Here is a 7,478-nt window from a genome sequence, read left to right as displayed (position 1 = left end):
ATGTTGCCCCCGCTGTCCCCATAGTTTCATGTCAAAGTGCCCTTGAGCAAGACACTGAACCCCCAGTTGCTCCCCGGGCGCTTCACTGCTCCTTAATAACCAAGGATGCAAAGAAGAATTTCCCCATTGATTTTTGGGATCAATAACGTGTGCATTGATTATGATTAATGAGGGCTGAGGCTGCAGAACAACACCAGAGAGAGAATTTCAAATACGTTTGATCAGGTTTCAGTCACAGTTTCACAGATTATTTATTACATTACATTATTACAAAACATGTTTTTTTAACCGTTTTTAGCAATAACAACAAACAGGAATATCATCACGGCAGCGAGCGTCATCTCCACCCACGGAAGCTTCTGACTCCACCTGCAGACGAGAAGTGAGACATGAGATGACTTCAGTCTTTATCTTTGGGGCTAGCTGTTTCCGGTGTTTATGCTAAGCTAACTGACTGAAGGTTGCAGCCATCTGCACTTTACGGACACTTAACGGACGCTTAACGGACGCTTAACGGACGCTTAACGGACACTTAACGGACACTTTACGGACGCTTAACGGACGCTTAACGGACGCTTTACGGACGCTTTACGGACACTTTACGGACACTTTACGGACACTTAACGGACACTTTACGGACACTTTACGGACACTTAACGGACACTTAACGGACACTTTACGGACACTTTACGGACACTTAACGGACACTTTTTGATGTATTAATCTAATCATCTAACTGTCGAAAAGAAAGCAGACGATTATTTACTACAATGTCTTCAAAATGTAAGTAATACCCGGATTATCATTATAATATGAAATACAGTTTCAGACTAATAAACTATTTCGTTTTTGGGTACATCTGATCATATTTACCATCACTAACTTACTACTCAAGTTATCTTTATATTAATTTAAAAGAATACTTTTATGAACTCAAGCGTGGCTTTGTTTTTAAAAAGCATGATGCGTAAGGGGTTGAATGTAAAATACATGGATTATATACTGTATATAATCATACATAGTGATAAAGTACCTTTTGAAATTTCTGACAATTAACATTGAGAAATTGTATTTATATTAGATTTAGTTCAGGTCATTAACCGGCACCCACTTCTTACAATGAGACAACATAAGATATGGTCTTAATATTAATGAAGAGATTGATATTTTGAGCATTTTATGGGATTAGCATTTCAGAATGGTCATGGCACTGATGGCAGCACTGCGCTAATCCACAAGTCTAAATATAGATGGATAGAAAATGAGGAGCTGGTAGTGAGGAATACCCTCTGCTTATCTTTACTCATACCCTCCTCTGCTCTCTTCAGACTTAATAAATGAACAGCCCAAAAGTATTGACATCCGATGCTTATTAATGAATACAAATGAAGTGTGAAAAAAAAAAACACACACACACATCGCCCACATGCAGCGCAGAAGAAAATGCAGAATGTAAATTATTAACTGGAGATAGCAGCAGGTGAGAGTGATGTAGTATCCTTTTCTTTTTTTTACCCATGGCCCAGTTATTTACATCAGTGATGTGAGGCAGATGAATTGTGGGCAACATTCTCATTTAGTTTAGTTTAGTTTGCTAAGTCGCATTCCTGTTTACTGTTTTACGTCCGTTTGGTCAGCATACACAGAGTTGAAAGAAAACATAGATTTTCCCGGCCTTGTAATTAATAATACAGCACCCTGCAATAATCATTCATAAAGCAGTCACTGTTTTGCAATTGTGGCCCCTTAATTTATGATATATTCCCTTATAAATCGTTATAATGTAGTATTGCAGTACTATTTCAGTGGTTCTCAACCTTTCTCCATTGATGTACCCCGCCCCCCCCCCCCCCCCCCCATGGGAAATATGTTTTCCCCCTAACCATCGCAACGCATTTTTGGTTTGAAAAATGATGTAATACGCAGCGCTGGGCCATCAGTGTGTGATTTAGAATAGCATATATAAAATTAAGTTTATGAACTTACATTTATATTTAATTGAGTATTTATTAAATAACAAATATTTGTAAAGGATTTTTTAAAGGATACTAATTTTAAATATATTTAGAAAAATCACACGTGGTCCCTGTAGTGTCTTCACGTACCCCCAGGGGAACACGTAGCACTGTACTAGACCATCAGAGGCTTCCACCTCCAGAACCGATTGGTTCTTTGCGCTAAAGTACCGAATGAATTGCTTCTAGCTGGAAGTATGATGAACTGTGATTACCAGGCGATGCGCGCTGAGGGTTCCCTCCGGTGGAACGGACTCGGTTGACTCCCGCCAGACGTCAAGTGTCCACGGGGCCGAAATAATAGCTCCTCGTCCCGGTTATACGTCTCCTCTGGAAACGGTACAATTTGGACTTTAGTAAATTTTCACACAAGGAAGATATTGTAAAGACTATTTCATAGATGGTTGGTCCCCATGTACCTCGACTCCATTGCTGCTGCAATCCTCCACTGGCACCAGTTGAATTAAATACAGACGAGGCTCCATTTGGAATGTAGTGGTTCTCATCCTGAGGGTCGGTGGATGAAACAGAAGGGTCATTATGAAGGTAAAGAATGCATTTTCAAATGTTCCTCAAATCTTGATTTAGTATGCAGGGGTGGAAGTGAAACTTTTAATATACTCTTGTTACTGTAACAAACTGTACTTTATATCAAAAGTATTGCACATCACTACATTTCTAGTTGCGTCCGTTACAGATTAAAAGATGAAAAAATACTGCATCTGCCATTGATTTAATAAGCCACCTGGCAAACCAGCGTAGGTCTTGAAATGACAGCCCCACAACGGTAAATGATAAAATACTCCTTCCGTGAGTAATTTCATCATACACCACAATTCTATTAAACCCAATAGGGGCGGTCTCACACTGGACCTAGGAAGGTAGGTAAAATAATAATATTTATCCTCACTTGAAGAGAAAACTCATCCGGCTGTCGAGTCGAGTCGGATTATAAAACTGCAACAATATATAATATTCGAATTACAGGTTTGTCATTTCATATTTCACCTTTTACACTCTGCCAACTGATGGTAATGACAATTGTACTAATAATATCATGTTTATTTAGTGTGTCACCTTTTACAGAGCTTAATAAGTTCCACTAAGCAACATGAATAGTAAGAGAAAAACGCTATTGTAAATTATTATATTTTTGTTTGTGGACTTGGTTGAACTGAGAGAGTGTGTGTGAGAGAGAGAGTGTGTGAGACAGTGCACACAATGTTCATTGTTGTAAATGACTGGCCTGTGGTCTCAGTACTGTAGGAGTCCATTTCTGTCATTATCATGTTGTTGTGTGACATTTACAAAAAGTGTGTATGTATGTGTGTGTGTGGGGGGGGGGGGGGGGGGGGGGTATGATGTGGCTCTTTGTGGTAACACAGTAAAAAATGTAAAAAATCTCTTAGTCTCTCACTGGCTGGCCACCCCTGCCCTAGTAATACATGTTCTACCCTAAAGGGATAATAGCAGAACATGTTCAAATTCATTTGTCCGATATACCTTTTCATCCAAGTCATTTTGCTTTAACTCAAGTACAATTTTGATAAAATAATAGTACTTTAACTGTATGACATCTCTTTCTATCATTGGAAGTATGCCAAAGAATCCTCAGCTACAGTCAATGCTTATTTTAATGTGCATGTACTCACAGAAGGTGAGGGGAATGTTGCATCACCCCAGACCACAACCCCATCCAAACCAGTCGGGTTGACCTGACATTGGACCTATGAAGGGATGATGAGAAACATAAACAATACAGTATATGCTGTACAGATCTGCTGTTCAACATGAAGGCCAGAAGAGATTAATCTTCCTCTTGTGTTAGGGTCGGCACCGACCCGTTTTAGGTTTTAAATGCATAAAGGAACCACATACATTTGTTTATTTGCATCAAGGCTTTTTGACTTTGTCAGGAACCTCTATTTCAACAAAATAAAACAAAAACATTTTGTTGGTATCCTGACAAAGAAAAGGCCCAGAGGCCCACACCAAAAATATTAAAACCAATATTTTCATGGATAAGGAAGCCTAACAAGGTAACCAAGAGATGGGAAACAAATTGGATGATAGATAATTGTTGTTAGTGTATTTTACAGCTGATTTAAGACACGGGTCAAAACCGACCCGTTAACATAAGAGAAGGTAACAGAAAGCTAACAGAGGAGGAAGGTTAATAAACTCACCGGGTGAGACGACCCCTCCTCGACTATGACTTGAACCTGCAAATGTGAAACAGCAGAACAAAGACATTTAACATCAGATTTACAAGTTAGTCAACTGACAACAATTCATTGGCTCATTTTTACAAAAACGTTATAATATAATGACGTTTAGTTTTAGTCAACAAAAATGATTCCATGCTGTCCGCTTCCATGGAAGTTGAGACTTCTGGAAACTTCCACGAGCCTCTGCCGACCGGCTCGACGATTGAGCGGAATAAAATGGCGGCAACCAAGTCTCTCTCCGTTTGACGGAATTCACTTTAGCCGGACTAGAAAAGCCAGTTCTTCAAGAGCTGGGTCATGCAGTCATGAAAATAATAAATGAATACCGTAACATCGCCATGCAGTCATGAAAATAATAAATGAATACCGTAACATCGCTCATCGATAAACAGGCTATGCTAACAGGCTAGGCCAACGGTCTCGTCGACGGCATGAACAACAACCTGTTGACTCTCTGCGATCGCATCGGTAAGCATATGAACAAGTATTTAACACAACTGGATACCAATAACCTTTAAGCTTACCATTTTAGTGTTTATAAAAAGTAAGATGCCAAGTTTTTGCTTTTTTTTTTTGCGAGCGAGCCTTTCCGACTTCCTGGTTCAGCCAAAAACTACTTGGATTAGTTGTGATGTCTTAGAACGCCGGCAACTACACAACGTCTCGCGGTGTTTCAGAGAACTAAATCTATGGTGATCAGACGTCCTCTTTTTGAGACCTAGAAAATGCGTCCGGCAGGGATTCCAAAAACGTCCGGGATTTTGCTTCGTCGGATATTTGTGTTTCTCTGGGTCTTTCACAAACTAGTATTTACCCCTTACAAGTTCTGGAAATGGTATCTCCCTTACGTTCCACCTTCTTGCGCGAGCTCTGACTGTATAGAGAACAGTCATTGGTCGACCGATCTCAGTGTTGCCAGATACACGATAATTATCCCCCCCCCCCCGAGACGAAGTATCCTCTTTTTCACAAACTCAAATCTGGTCACCCTAACTAAATCCCAATCAGTTTTTTCCAGGTTTGATTTTAAATAAACAGCGTCAGGTTTGTTTTGCTAAGGTTTTACGAAATAAATGTATCCAAGTCAGAAGATCTTTTATATTAATTGCTGTTATTTTCTTAGGCTGTATTGAAAGTATAAGTGCACCAGGTGGCATTCCTAATCTGTCAGTTCTTACTTTAATCGCCATTTAGGATTCTGAGCATTACGTAATAGGGGAGGACATTTCTAGCAACATCATCGGCATTGCCCTTCAAACAGCAACTCTGTTTTGAATCAATCAATCTATACATTCATTTACAAAATAGATTTACCTTATTCTACTGTCTTGACTGAAATTGTAAGAAAAGCAAACACCTTAAGTCATAAAAGCAATCAACAGTACATTGTTAAAGGAAGACATCTTACCTGATATGTTGAGTTGTTTCTCTTGTACAATTAATCCGGTTTAGTTTCCTATCAGCTGAATTTTGGTCTTCATTTTCAAAAAGAGGCCGTTTAAAAAAGTATTCAACAGCTGATTGTCCAACACCACCAGCAGTTATGACCATTAAGTCTACATGCTGTATTTAATATGGATAGTTACTAAGTTAGTTACAAACTAACTTGGTAACTATCCATATTTGTAGACCATTCCATTTGATCCCATGTCTGTAAGAAAATGAAGAAAATATTCATGTTAATTTTAAGGATCTAATGTAGTTTATTATCCAGTATGACGAACAAAAACTATGTAAAATATTTTTAACAAGCTCAACCAAACCTGTTATATGTCTGAGCTCAGTTAAAACAGGATGGGTGACTTCTGGAACGGAAATAAAAGGAATCTTTTGTATTGCTCATGATCTGTTTATGATCATTCAAGTCATAACTTGTCATGCCAAGCAAATTCCTCACCCTGACTATTGAGCTGACTGCCATCTACTGTATGTCCCTACATTTGCTGGCCACGGACCTGCCACTAATATAGCCAGATGAGTTGTTGGAAGACAATTTCACATCCACATTGGTTTTACATAACTGAGTGAAATGAATAATATTAACTTTAAAGTCCTCAGTAGAGATCAAATTGTTTAATTTGATCTTTGTGTCCTTTCCTTCTGTCATCTCCGATAACCAGAAGGACCCTCAGAGAGCGCTGACCTCCACCAAGGCCAATGCCCTATCTCACAACGTTAACAAGCACAAGATACTCTGTGCAGTCTCCCAACGATTTGGGATTTCTGTGGGTTCCACTTACTTTCCAAGTTTGATGAAAATCTGTGAAACAAACCAACCAAAATTAAAAGATAAACGATACACTCAATAAAATGTCCAAGGAAAGGACGTGACAAATATACTTCATATACTTTAAATGTGGTAGGTTTACCTTGTCGGGAAGCTTCGTGGGTTGTGGCAGTGACTGTCGGATGACAGCACATCTTGTTGCTTTTCCTTCACACCCACGGAAACCAGTTCAACCAGCAAGCTGAATGCATCACTTTCAGAGTTACTCCTGCTCTCTGTACTTTTTATATTTGTACTACTCTGTTACCAAATTGAACTACAGTATATAAGAATAGGTTGATCATCTCCAATCAACCACCCAGGACAGGTCATGTACTGAGGAGGTGGGTATACTTTAATAATGTAATAATAATAATATAACCTTGGGCTTCATAATATATCTTTGGGCTTCATAACGCCCGCCCACACACCAGGGGTTGACGTCACCACGACTACACCCACTTCTGTGGGATTGACTCAAGTGGCCATCTGAGGAACTGCAGTCTTGGCACTTCCAACATTGCTTTCATTTCTCAGCCCTAAAGGGAATATGTGCTCGATAGTGCTTGAGGGCTAACTTGTTATTGACAGGTCAGCACCACAGCGTTGTCAAGTCTGGGAGTTGTCAGTGTTACCGACTTTTAACCCTTTCACGGTGTGCTTTCAGTTTATCAAAGTTACTGGTAACATTTTGGTCGCTAAAAAATTGATGGGAAGCGTTAAATAGCATTAAATTCAAACAGTCTATACGAAAGGATTTAGTGCTGGAAATATATTTGATAATGTTGAGACTCCAAAAGAATGGGTACTAGGGTGCATTTGAGCTGGGTCCTGCTCACATAGGTGTGGAGGGAAAGTAGAGAGCAGACACAAGAAGTAAATACTGAGTATTCCATTTGGTACAGGGGAAGTGAAGGCTGTTAGTAGCGAGCCGGTGAGGGTCAAGTTGTTTAACTCCTGCCCAACTTG

General features: G+C 39.5%; 1 long non-coding RNA gene across 1 annotated transcript; it reads right to left on the bottom strand.

Moving 5' to 3' along the window:
* Nucleotides 1-232: 232 nt before the first annotated feature.
* Nucleotides 233-6,525, bottom strand: LOC130198088 (uncharacterized). The gene is made up of 8 exons (XR_008832564.1): nt 6,484-6,525; nt 5,652-5,894; nt 4,202-4,237; nt 3,668-3,742; nt 2,926-2,972; nt 2,435-2,522; nt 2,231-2,345; nt 233-369 (listed from the first exon to the last, which is right to left on the bottom strand). It is a non-coding gene; the product is annotated as an uncharacterized LOC130198088 (long non-coding RNA).
* Nucleotides 6,526-7,478: the final 953 nt, after the last annotated feature.

This window comes from Pseudoliparis swirei, chromosome 8 (genome assembly GCF_029220125.1).
Source record: "Pseudoliparis swirei isolate HS2019 ecotype Mariana Trench chromosome 8, NWPU_hadal_v1, whole genome shotgun sequence".
Classification (NCBI taxonomy): domain Eukaryota; kingdom Metazoa; phylum Chordata; class Actinopteri; order Perciformes; family Liparidae; genus Pseudoliparis; species Pseudoliparis swirei.
The sequence above is the reverse complement of the archived record's forward strand: the minus strand, read 5'-3'. Positions and strand labels throughout refer to the sequence as shown.